The sequence below is a fragment of the Malaclemys terrapin genome, chromosome 2 (assembly GCF_027887155.1).
Source record: "Malaclemys terrapin pileata isolate rMalTer1 chromosome 2, rMalTer1.hap1, whole genome shotgun sequence".
NCBI classification, from domain to species: domain Eukaryota; kingdom Metazoa; phylum Chordata; order Testudines; family Emydidae; genus Malaclemys; species Malaclemys terrapin.
The window spans coordinates 194762786-194785741 of record NC_071506.1 but is presented as its reverse complement, the minus strand read 5'-3'; the positions used below and the strand labels follow the sequence as shown (position 1 = coordinate 194785741).

Sequence of the window (22956 nt, the reverse complement as noted above, 5' to 3'; positions counted from 1 at the left end):
CAGCGGCTTTGCAAACACAGGAAAGATAGTGCTCTGAAGACCTTGGGTTACTCAAGGCAACCACCCAGGGTTATTTCTGAGTAAAATATTAGTTCTTCTTTTTCCACTTTGCGCTGGTGAATTAGCTAATATATGGGATTTTGTAGTTATTTAAGTAATGGGAGAATAGTGATCCTTTATGTCCTCTTTACAAACCTTTAGGTTTCAGGCAGTAGAGTGGATTCTTTTTTTCATCCCCATGAAAAATGTATGATTATGATAGATATGCATTTCTGAATCCTGTACCCAAAACATAGTGAATTGCTAAAGACCAGTCAACATTGTAAATTTGGTTACTGAGATGTGCAAAAGGGCTTTGTTAAAGCTACAATTGGTGGAGAACAATGTCCCTGACCATTTGTCTATATTCCAACTGGCTATTCTGTTTGATCACATTTGTGCAACTTTTTATCTACTATGGGGACAGGTATTTGTTCACTCTACTTGCTACTTGGCTGATCATAGAGTGATTTTAAGATTTTAGTTTTGAACATTTGAAGTGTTGTTCTACTCTGAAAATTATAAAAATGGCATTGCGTGGTTCTGTTTTTATTGTGGCTTATTCAAATGTGCTCCATTTAGAAGTAAAAATATTATTTTTTTTCCTAACTGGCAGCCCTTTAAGCTGAAAGTGGGTCCTGAATGTCAATCTGGAATCTTTGCTTCTATCACATTTTCATAAACGATAAGGATTCTCCAGGCCCCTGTGTAGCCCAATTGCATTCAAATTCTGCCCTGTTACACATCTGCACCCCCACTGTTTACAATGTATGTAACTGAGGGCAGAATTTGGCTTGTCAGTTGTCACTTAGTTAACCAATTCTGTTAATGATGTATAATAAAGAAGAGCTCCAGCACACATATTCTTAGGGTAGGTCTTCACTGGGAAAGAATCACAGAGAAGCTCATCTTACCGCAGCACAAAGAATCTGGGAATGTCCCCAGAAGCCCTAGTGACATGCATGGGCGAGGGCGGCACCAGTGAAGACACAGTAACTCGGGTATGACTTTGCAGCATAGCTGTTCATACCTGAGCTTTGAGCTAGGTTAACCGGGTGCACAGGCCCAGGTGCCAGTCACCTAGTGAACACATACCCTTAGCTGTATTGTCTCTGCTAAAGTAACAGCAGTAAAAAAAAAATAGTACAAGCTTAGTTCATCACTGAAGTCAGTTGGTATGATCAGCCTATACACAAGGTGCAGATCTGTTGAGTGAGAAGGTGCCATTTTTACCCAGCATAGGTATACAATTTCCAACTCCCTCATGGACTGATTTCTGGTTACCTCTCTGAGCTTTAGGTTTCCTATATCTATCTAAGATCAAGGAGTATCTGGTTATTTCAGCCAGTCTAGCAGCAGAGTGGGTAGTAGTTGCATCTTAATTGCTGCAGCCCCGTGTTTCCTCTTGATTTAAGAAAAATCATGGAATTTTAAATCATGTTTTAAAACCTTTTTAAGTCCTTCGCCAAGGCACAATGGCTACATGTTTATTTTAAATTGCATTTAATTGGCTGTCTGTTTTTAATCATGTGTGACTCTTTGTCTCTTTAATCTGTATGTTTGTTTTTATGTGAAGTGCCAAGAATGCCATTGGCAGATAGGCGCTACATAAATAAAATGTATTATTTGTTATTCATTATCGTACGGCAGTGGGATAAGTTTTAAAGTTTGCAGAAACACATTCATCCAACAACTCCGAGCAGAAAGTAACATGCATAATCTGATTTCTCTGCAAAAAGTGGGTATGTGATTTAGACTGCTGCTGGATCTGTATATGGACACTAAACAGGAGGCTGTCATTGCATTAGCTTTAGTTTGTTTTGTTCTCACTTGGATTATTTAGAGCCTTAGGAAGTTCTAACAGCAAGTGAAATCTTAAGAGGAACACTCTTAATTGTTATTTTTCCCGTCAGTTACATTTAGCTGGGTTTGGTAACTCATCAGTTACATTTTTAGTATTAAAGATCTAGTGGGATCTGATTTTTTAAAACTTTGCACCATCACCAAAACATGGCACAATAAACAATACACAATAACCAGTCAGACATCCATGTGTTTTTGGCACTTGGTTGCCATTTTTATCTTCCTCGTCATTTACTGGAGTTGTAGCACTGAAATAGTTGCCACTTTTCCTTAAGATAAAATAAATACAGTTACCTCAGCATCTGCAGAATTTCTTTGTTACTTCCCTCTTGTTTCGATGGGAAATAATATGAATGCTGTGGACATTAGGGAGGGTGGGTGGTCATGTGGTTACGGTATTGGACCAAGATTTGGGCTCAGTTTCCAGCTCTGCCACATGCTTCCTGCATAACCTTGAGCAAGTCTCTTACTCTCTCTGTGGCTCAGTTCCTCATTTGTAAAATGGGATAATCCTATTTCATTTCTCCCTCCCTTTTGTCTGTCTCATCTATTTAGATTGTAAACTCCTCAGCACAGAGACTGTCTCTTGCTGTGTGTTTGCACAGTGCCTCAGACTACGAGGATAATATTTTAGTTGGAGCCTCTCTAGTTGCTACTAGAATAACTGGAAATTTTGGCTAATTTTCTAAAATAATTAACAAGTTTTTAAGGACCTCTTCTCTACTTGTTTTTCTTTGTATAACTTTCCTACAAGGTACTGAACATAATTCTCAAGTTTGTCAAAGCTCCACCATACATAAAAGGAGGTTTTTGACTGGACTATATGACATTTGGATATTTATTAGAAAAAATGTGCCTGTCACATGAAAAGGAAAATTATGCTTTATCCATACATATATGTCTTGAATACAGTAGTCTGTGTCTGGTTAACTCACGTTCATGCTGCTGTATTAATAATAATGCCTTTTCCTGAAGGATAGCTATTCCTCCCCCTCCTACCCACAAATCTCAGGGTCATGAACCAGATTGAGGATCACTTTTATAGAACCTTTGATGGTAGCAAAATCAAACTCTTGTAATTCAGGTGTCATTCCAGTAGAAGTAGACAGATATGAGAATTCTGCAACTAATTTTAATCTTTCCTGCAGCATGGATAGCTAGCTGTGATCTGGTGTTCCACACCTGCAACATTCTAGAAGTCCTGGCTTTTCATGGCTCTTTGAACTTCTCTTTCTTTTTTTCCCTTTTCTTTTACCCTTTTAGTACAATTGAATGTACAGCTATGGTTTGTAGAAATGGACAGATGCTGTATGTATGACAGTCCGCTGCCAGAAATGGAAAAAACACAAGAAGGGGCGGCCGTGGATGTTGCATCCAGCTGCATGCTGTGATTTTTTCCACTGAAGTACTGGAGAGATTAAACGGTTGTACTGCCAGTTTCACATGAAACGGAGCAAGCATTGGAAATGGAAGTTTCTGGATTCTTTTTTCTGCATCCGTTTCTGCAAGCCTCCAATGAATGTTGCTAATAGAATCTCTGATATTTTGGAGGCTGCCATTCAAGACAGTGAAAAAATATTCATTCAAATAAAAAGCACCAAATTCCCTTGCCCCTTTACTGTTTATTTTCAGCAAGCTGACTGGTAGAAATGTTTGTAGAAATAGTGAATTCTAAGCAAATATAATATTATGGACAAACTTGGGATTTTAAAGCACGGGCCTATGTAGGGGGTGGTGTGGGACTGTACTATGAAGGAGGAGCACTGAAAGAGATGATGCTTCAAGGAGTGTGAGCCTTTCATGTGGATGCTAGCAGATGTGGATGAGAGGGTGAGATGTGGTGTAAAACTCTGTGTTAGCTGGCCCTGCTCAATGGGCTGGTGCAGATGGTGGGCGGGGCCTTGTCCCATCCCTCCTTGTCCCATCCCTTCCAAGCTCCCAGGCCAGTGAGTAGGAAGCAGGAGCAAGTAGTTTCTGTGTTCCCTGGAGCAGATTATTGAGAGCAGCTGTGTAAATGGGGGAAACTTTTTGCTCACCCTCTGTGTAATTGTCCAGGGCCTACTCCCAATCTAGCCCTAAGAGAGTGTTCCTGGAAAGCAAGATTTGAACACATAAATGTGAGTATTTGTACTAGATGCTAAGAATTGCACCCTTTCAGTTAGGGAACAGAAACAGTACCATGTGACTTGGAGTCCAAACAAAATTAACCACATCTCAAATTTCACATGCCAGATACTCACAAGGGATGTCTAGCAATTGATTTACATCTCATGTAGGAATTTTCTCGCAAATAATTTTCAGTAGTTGAGAATTTTGAGAGGTTTGTAAATTGTTCATTGAAATTTGCAGGACAGAAAAAGAGGTTACAGTTGTTGAATTAAGTACTTGAATTTGGATTATTCATGTTGCTATATTACTGGAGAAAGGAGGGTTCAACTGGTTAAAAAAAATAGCAACTGAAAATAAAAGTTTTAACATTGAAAAATTAAAAATGACTTGAATTTTGAGCTGCAGATAACACATATAGTTAGGTTGAGGTGAAATTTACCCCCTGCAGAAGGCTTCCACAAGACCTTTGCCTCATTGAAGTACAAATTAAGACCTCTTTTGAGGGTTTAAGTGGGATATAAGTGGTGCGTAGGCCTTGTGCAGAGATCCTCTTTGTGGGGGTGAATGTCAGTCAAATAAACTAATCCCCTAATCCTGTAAACATGCTACTACTTTCATGAGAGTCTCATTGAAGTCAGTGGGACTTCACACGTTAGTAAAGTTAAGCATGTGCATAAGTATTTGAAGGATGAGGTCCTGTACGTGCTTTGCCACATGTGACTGAATTTGTACTAGAAATGATGAAATTATGAGCTTCTAAATATAATTTCTGACGATGATAATACATTAAGAATAATATAGCATTAAGATAACATTTTGCATGTAATGTGCTGTGGAGATTTTATTTTTCTAAGGAACTCAAAATGCTTTGTAAAGATGCATAGGCATTCATATTCTTCATTGAAGCATAGAGAGTTTAAGTGACTTGCCAAAAGTTATGTCAAGCCACTTTTATTACAGGCCCAGTTTGGAGTCATTCTTCTTCAGCCAATCCACACTGAGCCTCTCCTGCAGGAACCTGCTTCCCATAGCAGTCTCCATTGGCCCGGCACCCTTCTTCTCTGGATGACTGTGCAATACCAGATTCTTCCTCTCTGGTGCCTGAGCACATTAAGTCATTCCAGGACTTTTTTCAGGCATAAGGCTTCACTTTGGGGATCCAGACAGAGATTGTGTTGAAGAACATGCATAAGTGGCCACTCCAGGCCTCAGCTCCAGGAAGAGTGGGTCTCCCGATAAATGAAACCCTTTTGAAGCCTTCCAAGTCCCTTTGGAATACCCTAGCTTCACTTCCACCTACAGCTAAGCATTCTGAAAAGTGGCATTATTTGCCCATAACGGGTCTGAGTGTTTTTAATCTCTTCTAGCTCCTAACTCTTTTGTGATGACAGCAGTAAATGACAGGCCATGACTGAGGAGATATAAATCCACACCTAAGGACAAAGAGTCCAATAATCTGGATTTAATGGGGAGGAAAATTTGTCTTTGTCATTGCAGATATGCATTGCAAATCAGCAGGTGCTGCTGTCCAGATATGACTTCATTGCTTGGCAGTGGATGAACCCCCCTTCAGAGAGGCTAGCCCACAGGCCCCGCCCCTTCTGCCTGAGGCTTCACCCCCGTGACCGGAGGATCCCTGAGCCACCCCCCACACCCCTTGCAACCAGAGGAGCCCTAAGCTACACCCACCCTACCCCGCCCCGTGGCCAGAAGATCCCCGGCCCGGCCACCCCAGCTGCGCTGGACAGCTCCCTCAGCGCCAGACTGTCCGCCCCAGCCGGACCGCCCAGTGCTGGGCTGGCCCCAGTGCCAGGCTGAGCCACTGGCCCCAGGCCGCTGGCCAGACCCCCACGCTGGCCCGACCCCCACCCTGGGCTGGCCCAAGTGCCAGACCCTCCCCCCCAGCCAACCCAATTGCCGCCCCAGGCCGCCCTGTCCGTCAGTGGCGGGCCCGAGTTCCAGGCCACTGGGTGGAACTGAGCACCCGTCAGCTCCAGGATAGAAGGAGAGGGAGAGCGGAGCCTGAGGTGGAACATGGTGTGGTTGGAGTTGGTCTGTCACCCGTCATTTGTTGGACAGGCCTGCCCGAGTGCCTCTGCAGATTTTGGCTCCTTTCAGTGAGTGGACAGTTCACAGTGCAATGTATGCCCAGGTTTTCCCTTTGTGTGTTGCCCACCAACCAGGACAATAGTACTGATGCCCCTTCAGTAGATTGGGGAGTGTATCTAGGGGCATTGAAGATTCAGGGCTTTTGGTTGGAACAGGAAGTTTCCCTCCATATTAATGTCCTAGAGCTCCGTGCCATTTACAATGCTGTCAGGAATCACATTAGGGACCATGGCAGTTTATGTACTCATCAACAATACCACTACAATGTATTATGTGAACTTACAGGGAGGACTTATCTCCAACCAGCTATGTCTGGAGGCAATAAAGTTGTGGCAGTTCTGCATCAGGAAGAACATCATCCCCACAGCCACTCACTTGCCTGTGCTGGAGAATCACTTGGCAGATGACCTCAGCAGGAATATCTCCCAGAATCACGAGAGGTCTCTGAAGTCCAGTATGCTGAGGTCCATCTTTGCAGAATGGGACATTCCAATTATCAATCTCTTTGCAACAAGAGACAACAAGAAGTGCCATCAGTTTTGCTGTCAAGCCCAGGCTCCTTAACCAATGCCTTCCACCTTAATTGGGGGTCAAGTCCAATGTATGGCTTCCCTCTGATCCCAGTCAGCCCACAGGTCATTCTCAAGTCGAAGCTGGATCGTGCCAAACTGATTCTCTTTGTTCTAGCTTAGTCAGTGTTGGATCTCCAGGTTCCTCAATCTATCAGTTTGACCTCCCATATCTTTTACTCTTCATCCTGACCTACTGACAGGGTTGAGTTTTTCATCCAGTGCTCAGCACTCTACATCTCACAGAGGGGATGGTATATGGCTAAATGAGGAGAAGGAGAGGAGCACTGTTCTGATGCTGTTGGGTAGGTGTTACTTAGCAGCAGGAAGCCCTTTACTAGGGCAACTTATTTGGCCAATTGGAAGGATTTTTCCGTTTGATCGCTTGCTCGGGGAGCTCAGCCATTGCTGGTCTGTATTCAGGATATTTTGGAGTACCTATTGCACCTTCAATGTTCTTGTCTTTCTGTCAGCTCATTGAGGGTTCACTTGGGAGTTATCTCAGCATTTCATCCACCCATTGAAGGGAAGTCAATTTCTTGAACCCCGTGGTGGTGATGTTTCTAAGGGGAATCATTCATCTCCACCCATCTGTGAAAGAGCTGGTTCCCTTGTGGGACCTTAATACTGTCCTAAATGATTATTGCATAGGATAAGTTGAAATATATTTCACTTTTTCATATTGCAATAATAGTATTAATAACAAATATCAGATGTTAAAAATATAATAGGACCAAACTCTCTGTGGAATATAAACAATATTGTTTTTTGTCTTAATCCTTATTTGGTTATGCCCTTCCCAACTCTAACACATAATTAGCTGACTTCCCTTCAGCTCTATACATTTGTTCAGAATCAATATATATATATATGAACATATTTTTCCATCATGTCCATTCTTTTCTTCTTCTATAGATCTCATTTGCCCAACACATTTTTTATTATTTGAGCCACAATATATTTTCCCCTTTACTTACACACTGCATTAGTTCCGACAACTATGGAAAATAGTTTTCAAATACTGTGACCTAGTGATTTATTTGACATCAGAGCATCAGCTTCCTTGTTTAATTCTTCCTTTTTTTAAAAGGCCCTTGAGTGGACTTTACTCTTGTTTCCCCTCTGTCTCAGCCAGAGGTAAGCTGCTGAGTATGCTGTACCTTAGCACAGGGTTTAAAGCAATTCCAAAAAACAAAACAAAACAAAAAACAACAACAACCCCCAAACCAAAACAAAGAAACAGAAGTATAGCTTGTAAGTCAGGCAGATATATGCCAGATCAGTTTTATAATATGGGCCTCAAATCATAAATTCTAGAGGGATTTGGTGCATGCTTTTCCAGAAAATTGTTGCAGTTTTCATTAGATGTATGTGTAATATAGTCCACAGAAGAAAAGAACAAACAGATATTTCTCGTTCAGTGGGAACGTTGGATTCCAGAGTCAGCACACTGAGCAGCATTCATCCATGTCACATTTGCCACTTTTCCATTAAATTTCACTTGATAAGCAGGGTTGAGCTGGGTCAGGGCTTGCACATAAAAGCTCCAAGGAACATCTAGTAGCTGCAGAAAATGGTGCTGGAAGATTCCTTACACAGTATTCTCCTGCCCGGAATCAGCACTGAATCAATGCTCCTGTGTGGGGTTAGTGGATACTGTATAGCTGGAGGTACTGGTTTTCTGTTGAGATGAAAAAAAACTCCAAGGTGGTGACTACTAATGGTCTTAAAGATTCCATGGTACTTTTCATCAGCTCATAACCCTGCTGAGTTAGCAAGTAGCCAAGTTCCAACTTGTCATCTCCATTTAAACTGCTCATTACTGGGATATGGGCTTTCCCAATGGACAGCCGGTAAAGGCACATGATATAGCCCCTTTGTCTGTCTGTAGTTTAGTCTGTAAGCTTTCGAAGGTGAAGATTGTACAGCACCCAACACAATAGGACCTGTCCCAGCTGGAACCTAGGAGCACTACTCTAATATATTTACTACTAATGATAATTCAGTTAACCTACTCTTCATCCTCCTTCCTTCTCCCTCCTTTGTCCTTGATGCAAAGTAATGATAAGTTCAAGCTACTTTCCAGCTGTTTTTTTATTGAGCCAAATCACCAGAATACCTTCTTAACTGCCTTTCAATAAAACCAGTCTCTCCTCCTTCCACTCCAGATGAGATGTGATGCCAGATCATCCATATAAAACAGAAGTGACAGAGCAGGACCAACTTGTAGATTTTATATAGCTGCAATATGTAGAACAAGGGTGAATATTTCCTTTCCCCCCCAATTTCCCCTCCAGTCCTTTCATTATCCAATCAAAGCACAATGTATTGTTTTATGAGTCTCTACAAATCATCTGTAGACATCCAAACATCTCCTTTTATAGAAAATAAATTTTATTACTGGGACGAATACTCAAAATTTTTTTTAGCAGGAAAGTATTTCACATTTAACCCACTTTAACTTTTATTAAAGAATTAATTATTTTTTTTCGAGGTTTAGGGAACAATGGTATACACAATATTTGTTACTCTGTTAAAAATTATTCAAATATAAAAAAATCCCACAAGAAAATAAATGTATTGTTAAGTTATATTCTCATTCAGCCCAGCCCTTTAGTATGTCATCTTAAATCATGCGACTATGAATTCACTTAGGTACAGGGATTGTGGACTAAAAATTCATATGTCCCCATTGTCATAGTGTCTAAGCATCTCATGATCTTTGTTGTATTTATCTTCACAACCACTCTGTGAGGTTGGGAAATGCTATTATCCCCATTTTGCAGATGGGGAACAGAAGTACAGAGAGGCTAAATGACTTGCCTAAGGCAGTCTAGAGCAGAGCAAGGACTTGAACCTCAGTGTCCCAAGTGTCAGGCTAGTGCCCTAACCACTGGGCAATTCTTCCTGTCCTATCAACACATACCTTGTATCTCAGAACAGTTTTTGTATACGTGTTTGTGCCCGACATTCCCGGGATGTTAAAATGTGATCAAGTGCCCATGGAAGTCAGAACAAGCTACTCAATTTACTATTTAGTCTGTCTGTCCCTAGTTGGAGTTTTATGATTCAATCACAAGTGAGTAGGAATAAATTAATAGTAAATAGCCATTTTAATAGAAAGGTTGGCATTCAATGAAATATATATCTGGTTTCATGTCAATAGACTTCATTATAGGCAAATCCTTTTGTCAGCCTCTGAGAAGGAATGCAGTTTTCAAAGTCTGAATGTATCTAACCAATGTTTTGAAAAATCATTCCAATCCCTTGTTAGTGGAATGGACAAGTAGGGAAAAAAATAGTGATCAACAAAATTTATTCCCCCAGTGTCAAGTTGATCCAGTGCTGATGACTCCAACCTTATGAGTCTGTCTATGATGCAGTCCTGGGTAGGTTGAACCAACCCTGAGAGGCACCTGATGGTCTGTCATTTTCTGACACTTCGGAAATACTAGTAGAGCTTGTCATGCCAATACACTTTTATTGAATTAAACTGAATTGAATTGAAACCTAGAGATTGCAGTGAGGAGGCTTATTTAATGCAAGATGTTATGTCAGGGGGGGCCAACCTGAGTCTGAGAAGGAGCCAGAATTTACCAATGTACATTGCCAAAGAGTCACAGTAATACGTCAGCAGCCCCCCGTCAGCTCCCCCACACACACCGGTCCCAGTGCCTCCCACCCAATGGCAACTCCGCCAATCAGCACCTCCCCTTCAAGCTATAGGCACATTGAATACCTCACTAAATTTCTGATATCTCTAAAAACATGGATATACTTTTGCCTGAACTTGTTAGTGGCTTCTACTGTGCTTGTATTTTGTCCTATGTATTAAACATTCTCCGAGTTAGTTTTTAGATGCCTGGAGGGTCTGCAGTATACTCACCATCTTGCCAAATACCAGTGAAGACACTCTCCCTACCTTAAAGCACATACAGCTTGAAACTGCTACACCACAACTACTTACAAAGGATGCACATGAACACAGAAGATGCCTATGTAGGGCAGACACGTTAGTAAGAACATAAAAGAAGGAACAAAACAACTCTGCATTTTAAAAATAACCTCATTCCATATTGTAAAAATCAAAACAGGGTACTAATCCTTTAAGCATGAAACAGATTTGAGTATTAGTCAATTGTTCCACTTATCTTGAATTGCTATAGTTTGTGCTCTAAATGTAGTGGGGTATTTTTCACAGTAAATGTTGTTGATTGCTACCTTTCTGTGTGGTGTTACATAGATTTTGACTTAATATTGAATTCACTTCAGGGAGTCAGAAAACTGATGATTGTCACCACAGAGAACACACACACACACACACACACAATTTTCTTTATGACCATCAAAATACTTTAAAGTAAGCCTTGTTAGTCCACTTCAGTTTACAAATACTTTATTTCAGATGTAAACATATCTTAAATGAAACAGGCAAAGGGATGATACATAGATGCTTTATGATTAGGTCCTGATTACCTTTTGGGTACCTAAGCATCCTCCTCTCACTCCTTTTTCCTGCTTATGTCTCCTCCTAACTACTTGCTCTTCTTGTACTCTTGCCTTCACACCTTCCTCCATGCCTAGAACAGCCTCTTCCCCCTTGTGTAACAATAGCCTGATCCAAAGCCCATTGAAGTTAGTGGAATCAGACCCCAGATCTGGTCTCTCTCTCACCAGACACATCTGGCATCAAGAACCCTGGCCATCCAGTGTATTATCTGTCTGAACTGTATTGTCTGCCTTTTGTAAGTTGCTCTGGGCCAGAACTGCACCTTCCTTTTGTATTGTACAGTGCTGACCTCTTTGATAGTGCTTAACAAATAATAACTCTGTAGGCAAACCAGCTACAAGTTAATAATCTATGGTGGAATACAGACATCAATTAAAATATTTATATCAGGGGCTAGTTTTTCAGTCTGTATTGGATTTTATTGTGGAAGTAAATGGAAATATCAGAATAAAAACAAAATAAGGGCCATATACAGCCCTCAAGCTATGTATAGAATGTCCATGGGGGTCAAAGGGAGTTCCACATTTAAGTCAAGAAAAATATAATATGTGGTTCCAAATGACTAAAGGTAGTTGAAATTAGCACATTTTTGCATGTGTATCATTGAGTGACTCATGTTATGCTGCACTACCTGCTGTGTTTTCTAATGAACAAGCTATTACACAATGGGCTGTAAAAATCTACTAAGTATAAGAGGGAGCCAAATAATTCACTGCAGGAAGCAGGGCTTTGGAGCTGTGCTCCGGCTCTGCTCCAGCTACAGGCAAAAACCTGCTGCTCCGCTGCTCCGGGCTCCAGCTCTGGGCTCCTCTCCAAAGCCCTGGCAGGAAGTTCTGCCAGGCATCTCTCTTTTCCTTTATCTAGGAAATGGTCACTTAGTTTTTTGTACAAACCAGGGAGCAATCATGTGAGTTATTGAGCACTCGTGCTATGGGCTGATCACCTTCAACTCAATACCTTCAAAATATTTCTTCCCCCTTGCGATCACCTTTTAAGTCCTTACAGATAGTGTATGTCATAGCATGGGCACTGCTGTTATAATTTTATTCTAAACAATTCGTTTCTGTTGAACTTTCTCAGGAAAATTACCTATTAGGTTGAAACTTACACTGAGTTTCATGTCTTCCAGACAGATGGAGCCAGGCCAGGCCCACGTGAAGTCTTCTTTAGATGACTCCTGTGGCATAAAAAGAACTTCTTGAACTAGGCAGCTGAGGAATCCCCAGCAGGGATTCACCCCTTTCCAGCCCTTTCCACCCCATGTCATTGGGATGCTGGAGCTGGGAGACTGTCTGACCAAACCATGCTGAATAGCAGCAATTCCCACTAGGACAATGGCTCTGAGGCTGCTCTCATTTACACCAGGGGGCAAAATAGCTCCCAGCTGTCCCCATCATTGGGAGGTGTAAAGTCTCATAAAGCCACTTTTACTCCATTCCTCCCCAGAATCCAGGTCTGCTGAGCATAGATTCTGTGTACCTGAGGATTCAGCCCAACTCATTTTCTAAATCGTTCATGAAATGCCTTAGGTAACTTTTGAGTTTTCAGGATGTGAAAAAGCCTTTCTTTTGTTACAGAATTCAGCTGGATGTATTCTTTCATTTGGAGAAGTCAAAAGTTGCTTTGTTTTTCAACTCACGCATCACATGTACTTAGGCCCCAACTCAGCAAAGTACTTACACTAGAAGCACAGAAGTAGTCCCACTGAAGTCATGGAAGTCCCGAAGCACATGCTTAAATACCTTGCTGAATATCTTAATCCTCAGTAAAGAATTGTGCTTTTGCCTAGTGTGAAGAAAGGTGCTTTGAAACAAGAATCCTAGAGGTTTGAAAATAGCATAGGCCATGCATTGTCCTTTAGACAGATTTTGTAAGAGATGTCTCCAAATAGTCATGCATATGTTTATATGCACTAGCCATCAGACACAGGCAGAGAGAATAAGAAGTGCCGATCGAAGGAAACTGGTGTTATTCTATACTACCGTGCTGTGAATGTGTACACTTGACAACATTCAGAACTCTTACTCATGGGGAGAACTGTTCAAAAAGCTTCTCTGCAATAGCGAATCTTAACAATATGCTCCTGATTTGTTCGAACTGTAGCTGTTCTATCATTTTATATTCACATACGTTGTGTGATCATGTAAAGAAAGACTCTTTTGTAATGAATATACACAATGGGACAGAGTTAAGGTTGCTGTGGGAACATCAGCTCTGAATTTCCTGTCTTTGGTGTGATTAAAATATAGAACATAATGTTTCATTAATGGTGGTTTTTTGTACATCGTTAAGAGCAATTTGTTTAAACCTAACCCTTCAGACACATGCATCTCTAGAATAATGAGCCGTTTGTGAGTAAATTTCTCTCTAATTTTGTTTGATATAATGACATACCAAGCTTTTACTTCACTTGGACCCAAGGAGTGGCTTGTGTCTTTTCAGAGAGAAAATAATTGGACAGCGTACACAAAATTAATAAATGAGCATGATCTATGTTTATTTACAAGTGTGCAATTCTGGGGAAACCTGTAGAATAGAATAGAATATATCTTTTCTATATTATTGGTGGTTTGTGGATTTTTGGAACCAGCCTATAGGATTCCACAGCAACGATGTAATTGTTCAAAAGAAAATCTATAGTATAGAGATGATCATTTTAAATCTTCCAGGCAAGGACTCTCATGTTGTGTATGTTTGTACTGAGCCTTACTGAAGAGAAAAAAAGTGTAACCACCTCAGAAGCACAAAATGGTGGCTAACTGATGTACCATAGACTGCACAACAATATAGAGTTGCGTGGACTGAATATGTACATACAGACAGTTTATAAAAAAAAGAGCTCACTAGAAACTGTTGACTTATACAGTAAAATGATAAATGAGGTATTTACTTAATTCAGGCTGAATTCCAGATTCCGTGCTTTGTTACACCAGTGCCTATCTGGAGTAGTATTGTAGCCTGCATTTGAACCTTTCTTAAATATCAAGGGTGAAATCTTGGCCCCCTTGAAGAAAATGACAATTGATTTCATTGAGGCCAGGATTTCATCCCAAGTGATTAGTTTGAAACTTAGACCATGTGATCTTATATCATTTGAAGAGCAGCAGCATTATTAGGCTTATGAACAGTTGCTGAACATTAGAGAAATAAATAGCAAAGAAAAATGTCTACAAAATAGCATCTATTGTATGTGTGGTTTCTTTTCACGTCCTCAGCTTGCCTTGTCTGTACTGGGAATTTGCTCCGATTTCAGCCATCAGTGGCCAGCTCCCAGTTTAATTGAAGTGGTACAAGCCCGTAGTATAAACAAGATTTCCACTGGTGGGGAGTCTACCCCTGTCTGAAACTAGGCTAAAGTTTTTGGGGGCAAATCACAATTTATCATGGTTTATCCTGTCTGCACTATCGATTTGCCCAGACGCAGCTGCACGGATGGTTGAGCTCCGGGCAAATGCTGATAGGCAAGCCTTCAGTCAAAGTATGAACTTATTGAAACTTTCCTTGAAACAGTTTTCATGCTTCAAATGCTGCCATTAACCACACCGTGTGTATTGGCTCAAGTGACCCCTTGGCTCATGGAGTGCTGGTTGAGATCTGCAAGTGTCCGAAGTTTCAGGTTTCCAGTCAACCAGGGAATAGACCACGCTCTTTTCAGTGCAGCTAACAACATTCATTTCAGCCTTTAACTTAGTAAGATCTACATAATGTTCAGTCTACTAACATGAGATAAGAGCTGAACTGGTCTTGTTTACATAGAAGTAAAATCATGGAGAATTTATGTTTTTAATTCAGGAATGAATGCTATTCGTGGTTTTGTAAACACCCGTTAAAACCATTTGGAGGTTCAAGCTCCTTAGGTTTCTTTTCTTTTTGTTTCCACTCCCAAACCATCGTGTGTGTATGTCTAAGTCTAACTTCAGTCTCTGTGCTTTTCTCAACTGATTTTTCCAGACCCTCCTCTTTGCAGGGAATTCTGTACAGTGTGTTATTACAGGTTGAATTCCAGTTTATCCGAAATCCATGCTAAATGTCCTTAGTGTGACATGCAGCCTTGTCGCAGCTGGCAAAATTGTATGCTCTCGGGAACATATTTTCAAAGCTAGTTTTCTTTCTTTACTCTGTGGGAGGGGGAAAATAACCCTCTGCACTGTAGCTTTTCTTTACTCATGACCTCTTCCTATGCAGGTGGTGAGAGTCTAAGATCACATGCCTCAAGTGGCAACTGTCATTTCAGCTCATCTCCAAAGAGCAGGACCAAAATCTAAGAAAAGTGTCTCCGTTAGTTATCTACACATCTGTCTCTTTCTTGGCAAGTCTATTGATTCTCTGTGGCTCAGTTACTCAGAAAACAATGAGGACCACATTTTTAAACATCTGTGTGCCAAGTGTGTATGCACTTTGTGCATGCAAAATACTTCATGACCAACGGTGAAAGTAGATTGAAACTGAAGAGAGAACTCTCACCGTGCTGGCCAAGGAGGATGGTGAGCTGCAGAAGGGTCACTGCTCTCTTGCCAAGGTGAGAAAAGGGAACTGTCCTTCTCACTGCTTCTCCTTATCTCAACCCCATGCTGATGCATATGTCCAAAAGGGCTCATGTGTGCTCCCTGACTTGGGAGCATGTTGGTAATACATAAGCGTGTATGGGTTTTTAGATGCTTGTGACTGAGTGTTAGGTAGCACATCCAAAAATAAAACAGTGTTTATCAGATTGTGTGCAAAAGCGTGGTAGCACCTGACCCTTACTACTGTTTTCCTGTGCCAATGCAGTCACCCACTCGTTGAATAAGGAAAGGGTCTAATGAATTTTTAAAGATTCAGCTTGACAGGATTCTCACTTGTGGAAACCAGTAGAATTAGTTGAGCGGGTTGATTTGTGTATGTTGTGGGAAGGTGTTTAATTTATGCTGGTCATTTTCACCTGAACTATTAAAAACAATTACATCCTAATTTAGCATTGGGAATGCATGTAATGTACACATATTTGCCTGATTGCAACCTACAAAAAAGGCTAACTCTTAGCATTCTGGCATGATTCCAAGAACCGTCTAAGAGCAAGCAACCATATTCTTAGGACTATTTTAGGCCTCCATCACTAGCCTGGGCTTTCACTTATTGGGCACTTTCTGTCATTTTCAGAAGGAGTGTGTATATGCACATGTACACACACACTCACAAACACATATACACAAACACACACAGCTCAGCTAGCAAAATGCATTGTTTCTTAGACAAAAGTTTAAGATTGTGATTGGCTGCTGTAGACTGAAATACTTAGTTACAGCTGTCCTGAGAGGCCTTCTATAAAACTGCAGGTGTTCAGCTTTAGCAAATAGTTCTTATTATATGGATCGACTTTTGGCAGCTAGTAACGATGTTTCCTGAAATTGAAAAATGATTTTCTATACAGTGGTTTTACATTACTGGAATGTTGGAGGGAAAAATATCCTCTCATCAAGTAGTACTGAAACTGTTTTTGTTAGTTGTCTATATTTCCTGATTTGTATATTTTATAGTAGAATGTAAGCTTTTTTTCCTTAACTGTTGTGGTCAGATTTGAAATCTTTGCCAGGGAAACTCAAACTATGAAGAATTAAGGAAGCATCAGGCAACACAGGGTCCCATCTCTTTTTAAAGAGAACCAGAGATTGGCTTTCTGCCAAGTTACTGTAGAACCTGAAGCATGGGACATTACAAAACCTCTAAAAATATTGAATGGTATTGTATAATACTGTTAAGAACTGGTTTTCGTATAACAGGGAAACAGCAAAGAGCTGATGTTGATTCTGAACGTTTGTTTAACCCATTCTATGCTGTGATATATGATGCAGAGAGGATAATGAGGGTAGCTGGATAATTCTGTGTTAGACTCTTTATTTTAAATTGTTCCATTAGGTTGATAGCAGAGCATGGTTTCCATGACCATATAATTATTGCATTTTGGTGCCTATAATTGTAGGCGCAGAAGGTTAAATAACAATGTGATATTCTGGATTTGATTTTGGTTTCTTTAGATATTTTGTTGCATAATTTAGGCTTCAGTCCTTCTCCTAATGGAGCCAATGGCAAAATTCCCTGCGTACTTCAATGGCGCTAGATCAGTTTCCGAAACATGGTGGAACCAAATGCTCCTGTCATTTACGCCATACATCCACACTGAAGTCAATCCAAAGTCACTTCAATGGGGTTAACTGAGTGCAACCAAGGGCAGAATTAGTCTAGGAATAGATGCATATCACCTACTTCTGTTCCCACCATCTCCTCCACTCAAAAACAAAACAAAACAAAAAAACCCTGCCCCAAACAGTTTTTTGACCCTGAGAAGGGAGATGTGCCAGAGATTCCATGAAGTTCATTTGGGGCTTTGCAGTTGCTATTGATCCTATGTGGAAGGCACTCTGATAGTATGGTGATGAGCACAATATAAATCAGAAGATGGATGGATGGAGGGTCACACGTCCTTCATTTCCCAGTGATGGAAAAGAACAAATCTGAATACAAGAGATTCAATTAATTGAGCTCTGTGATATTAACACACAAGGCTACATAAGCAAACGCAGCAGGAAAAACAGCCAAGTCATGAGGGAATATCAGGGTTGAGCATACTGTACTTTAATTTATTTTTTTTCAAAACCTGTAAATAAGTAATCTTTTAGTTCAGCAAACACAGTCCAGTCATGTAACTCCATGCCTTTCCCGGAGTGAACACAACTACATTCTTAAAACCTTTACAGGAACAAGAAGGCACTGAGCACTGGTATTTAGTTTAAACCTCAAACTCCAATATCAATTTATCTGATGTGAATCCACACAGTTACAGACATGAGTTACTGTTGATGGCATAAGTATGCAGCAGTGTTCATTGTAAAGGTTTCCCTTTATCTCCTTATCTTTACTCCCCTTCACATTTCTCACACCCTTTTGCACAGAGCTCTCCAGATTTTTTTCATCATATGAAAGTATCATTTTCAAAGGGTTTTGCTTTTCACATCCATGTCAGTATCACAGATTAGAATGTGACACAAATACCTGATTGCATACTTTCTTTAAACCTGAGCCAGTAGCACTGCAAGACGTTAGGGAGAGCACCCTTTCATCTCGCACCATCCACCACTTTAAAGTGAAAGGTTTGTTAATGTAATCCTATTTCCAATCTATAGAGGTCACCTGTAATACACTGCTCTGAAGATAAATGCACAGGACTGTTTGATGTTAGGGGCTTTATTTATTTATTTTAAACAAGTTCAATGATGTTTGGTTTGCCAGCATACCGTGTTACAATTTCCAAGGATACCGGTACAGTTATAGCTCACCTTTCCTGTGATTAATCAAAGGATATAATTTGAAGAGGATTGTGATTTATTTAACTGTGTTTAAAATCTTTTTTGCAGGAACTGGAAGGCTTGGGGTAATTTGTGATTGGATATGGAGGCACTAGCTTCTAGGTGACTGGTACAAATGTAATGCTAGGGCGCAAACATATTCCTGTTAAAGCCAATAGTGAAACTCATATTGACATCAATGAGACCAAGATTGCATCTTGAGTTAGTAGTAAGCAAAAGTTGTTACCGTCTGTCGACTGTTTGGCTTAAGTGAAATGGCTTCCATCCAGCACAGAATAAACAGGTGTCCTCATTACAATAGGAATTAAAAATCAAGAGCCCTTAGCTCCGTTAGTCAGACTAGTTAGGGAAACCGAATATAGTGCCATGTTCTCTTTAGTGGATAAATAAAAACCATCAGCTCATAGTGCTTTCACAATATGGCTCCTTCAAAAGCATAACATTTACATCCATGAACTTTTAGGAAGAGAAATCGTTTGAAAATCACCCACATCACGGCACAAAACACATTCTATCATGATCATTCTACCAATTCACTAAACAAAAGTTCAATCAACAAACTACCTTTTTGTGAAGTAGTGGAGGTAAATTGGGTATCTTTCTAGGCCTGTATCAAGTAAATCAATATAATAACAATACATAGCACCTACATAGCTCTTATTGGAATTTCAAAGAGTTGTACAGATATTAAGGGCCTGATATTTACTGTGAATGGCACAATTAATGCATGCATATTTGACCTCTTTGTGATCACAGTTGGGGAAAATGCATCCATGCAAATATGGCATATATTTGCATGTGCTATTATATGTGGATTTCTGGAAAACTGGGCCAAACTATCTACATTGTGCTGGGTGTTGGTACTGTTAGTGGGGCTTATTAAGTGAAATCCTGGTCTCTGCTAATGCCTATGGCAAAACTCCCAATGACTTTTTCCCATTTTAATTAAAATTGTTGGTGGAATGTCTTAAGGCATTTCCTAGGCATTTTCTACTAATATAACTATACCTACAAACCCTCTTAATGGAGATGCATCTTATTCTGGCAAAGGCATTTTTTTTGGTCAGTATAGCTTATATTAGTTCCCCGAACTGAATAAGTTACATCATCAAAAGGACATTTTTGCCAGTATAACTGTGTCTACATAAGAGCTTTTGCTGGTGTAGCTGTGTCAGTTCGGGGTGTGATTTGTTTTCTCACACTCCTAACTGACATAGTTATGCCGGCAACATTTTTAGATGTAGCCAGGCCTGAGAGTCTTGTTTTTCTTTCAGTCCAGAGGGGATTGGCATATGTTAACAGAAGCTTTCTGTATAAATCTCTTTGCACAGTGATGGAAGAATGGGCCTTTCCAAATTCATATTGCTACAGGAAGCAACATTCACTAGTGGTGACAGAATGCAAATATATGCGCAGTACCTTGGTGAACTTTTCACAACCTAGTTCCCGTTTCCTATCACTTTTTGAAAATGGCTGCAAGAAGTAAAACGACATGTTTGGTGAACCCAAAGAACCAGTAGCTCTTTGCTTGCAATCATTGTGTTTCCTGACCCAAAGTAGTCATGCTGGTAGGCTAACAAGAGGAAAAAGCTCCATTTCCTCAGATCTCAGCTTCCCCACCCTAATCCATTCCCCACTTATGGTACATACCATCACAATGACTTACATCTGTCCAGAAGTTTTGTGTCCCTATAGCTGATTCTAATGCTCCTGTGTGGATCAGACAATAAGGGCTCTGCTTACATGATGCAGCCAACACCCTTCTTCCAAGAGAACATACATGGTGTCTCCGTAGCCTTGTCAATCAATTTCCACTAACCCAGAAGCACAGAATTTCTGAGACTTTTTCCAATTCTCTGTCTTCAATGTGGGGAGATCTGTAAAAGTCATCTGTGGCCTGTACTAGCTATAGCTAGATTTTATATAAGAGGTTGGGTGATACAGTTATTCCTGACATGTTTGTAGTTTGCAAGCAAATTCTGATCCTACCGAAGCAAAACTCCCATTGACTTCAGTTGGAACAGGATTTGGTTCAGAGAACAAACATTCATCTAACTCAGTGATATCCAACCCCTTCATCCAAACATTTGATAACAAAAATATCAGAGGAGCCACAGTCTCTCTGCTCTTTACCCTCCTTTGTGTCATTCAGGTAGGTCAACGGGGAATGAAATGGAAGCCATGCAAAAGTCCTCAGCCCTGGATTCCCACTGTGTGTGTGTGTGAGGGAGAAGTTTCCCCTTCAGGCATTGCCAGCTCCTGTGTTCCACTCCCTGCAGCCCCTGGCACAAAGGGGTGTATTGGGGAGAAGAAAGAGAAATGGCTGGAGTGTGCTGCGCTCTAGCTATACCCAGCAGATATATGGTCCCTAGGGGACAGTTGCCAGATCAGGGACCATTAACTGGTGGTTGATTCTCAGCTTCTCCTCTTCTTTCCCCTCTCCTGGGCTGGGCTAGGCTGGCTGGCTGCTTGGAGGTGAGAAGCCATGCTTTGGTAGGCACTCCTCTCCTGCTCTCTTTGGGGTCCTACACCTGGATAAAGAAGCAAGCAGCATAGGACCTAGCTACTCTCTCCTCTGTGATTCAGTAGGCTGCCAGCAGGAGAGCTGCTGAAGAGCTGGAGCATGGTGGGGGAAACCCTTGTGTGAGGGGAAGGAGGTGGAATGTGGGGGACAGGGCATAGGTGAGACAGGGAGTTGAGGGCATGACAGACCATCTGCTATGCCCAGACCTCCACTGGTGTAAGATCCCTGCTCCCTGTGGGACTTTATGTTAGTGGTGTAAGGTAGATCTTCCCATGTACAGCTCTAACTTGCACTGATACCAGCTGGCCTCATGTCAGAGAGGTGGAAATGGTTCCCTGCAGCCCCTCCAAACACCCCTGCTGCCTTGCTCTTTCTTAGCAGAGAATCACAGCCTTAATGTCAGAACTTGATTGGCCCTGTATGAGTGTGCTAAGGAGTGGAGGGCACACAAAGCCACCTGCTTACCTGAGGCCAAGCAGCTACAGTCTCAGCACTTAGGAGTTCCCTCCTGATATCCACAAGGGCATGAGCCACCCTGAAGGTGATGGGGAGGAGATGGTGTCCCTACTTCCTCCATTCCCACCTGTGGAAATGGCTGGGTACAAAGGGGGAGCATGGGGCACCCTTTTAAGGGCCTGGTGCAGCAGGATTGTTCCCTCTGCAGGTGAGGAAGTGCCACATGGCACAGTGCATCCGTGAGCATAGCCACATGGGCAGCTCCAGCACAGGCCAATGCATACATTATCCAGTCTGGCATCCAGTGAAAACCAGCCCCCTCCATGTAAACGAATTCAACTCCTATTTGCCTCATATGGTGTCTCTTTCTTTCCTTTTCCTCGTTATTATTAAGGTAGGAGATTTTTTGTTTAAAAAAAACCCAACAACCTCTTTTGTTTCTTAATTGTTCGTCAGCTCCTTCTTGTATCCCTCATCTTACGCCATAATCCTTTTCTTTTTCATAAGTTGCTGTGGAAATGATTATGCTACAAACACAAACAGTTGGGAGCATAAGCAGGAGATGATCTCTGAAGAAATGAAGATTGTTTTCGTGCAAGTGACCTAAAAAACGAAGAAGGGGCATAATAATACCTTCTGCAGTCCCTTTGATCTCAGAATTTCCCAGTATTTTACAAATGGTTAAGTGCAGTTGGACTCTGAAAAGTGATCGTAAAAATGGTACTGGGAACTTTCATGTTTGTTTCTCTCAGCGACTCCTAATCAAATGTGTTCACTTTAGAAGTAAAAATATGTGAGGTCGTTTCCTTGATAACTGAACCTGTGCTCTGAGAGCTAATTGGGTTCTTTTCATCTGATCTGTCTCTAGTAAGAAAGGTCACGCTGGCGCCCCTCATTTGCACCGCTGCAACGCAATTTTCTTCAAGTTTCATTGTCTCCTACTACCTTCAAATTATGTCCTCAGTGATACCTGTGCAATCTCATTTTAGTTTCAGTGTGGTTGCGTAGGGATGACCGATTGAAACATAATAAAAATTGTGTTGAAGGAGGACAAGATGGAATGGAATCCTCATCTAACTATCTTAGCTATGTTGGTTCTGTATGCTTAATAGGAGCAAAATCAGGAAAAATTAATTTTTGCCATGTGGCTAATACCCTCAGGGGGTGAAATTCACTACTCCGCACAAGCCCAGCATATGATACCACTTACATCCCCCTTAAAGTCCTCAGAATAGGGCTCATAGTGTCTAGTCCATATGAATTCATGTATGAATTTCACCTAGGGAGTAGCTGTGTTGAGTAAGAAGGTGCAGTTTTTGCATAGTCACATTTCACAGTTGAAATTCACAACATGCCCATGGGATAGCTAAGTATTTATTATTATCCATGTGTTACAGATGAGGAAACTGAGGCACAGAGCGATTAAATACATGT

The 22956-nt window shown here is 41.1% G+C and overlaps 1 protein-coding gene across 3 annotated transcripts in view; it reads left to right on the top strand.

Moving 5' to 3' along the window:
* The window catches only part of SUGCT (succinyl-CoA:glutarate-CoA transferase), a 483356-nt gene that overhangs the window by 329944 nt on the left and 130456 nt on the right, over positions 1 to 22956 (top strand). The window lies entirely within an intron of this gene.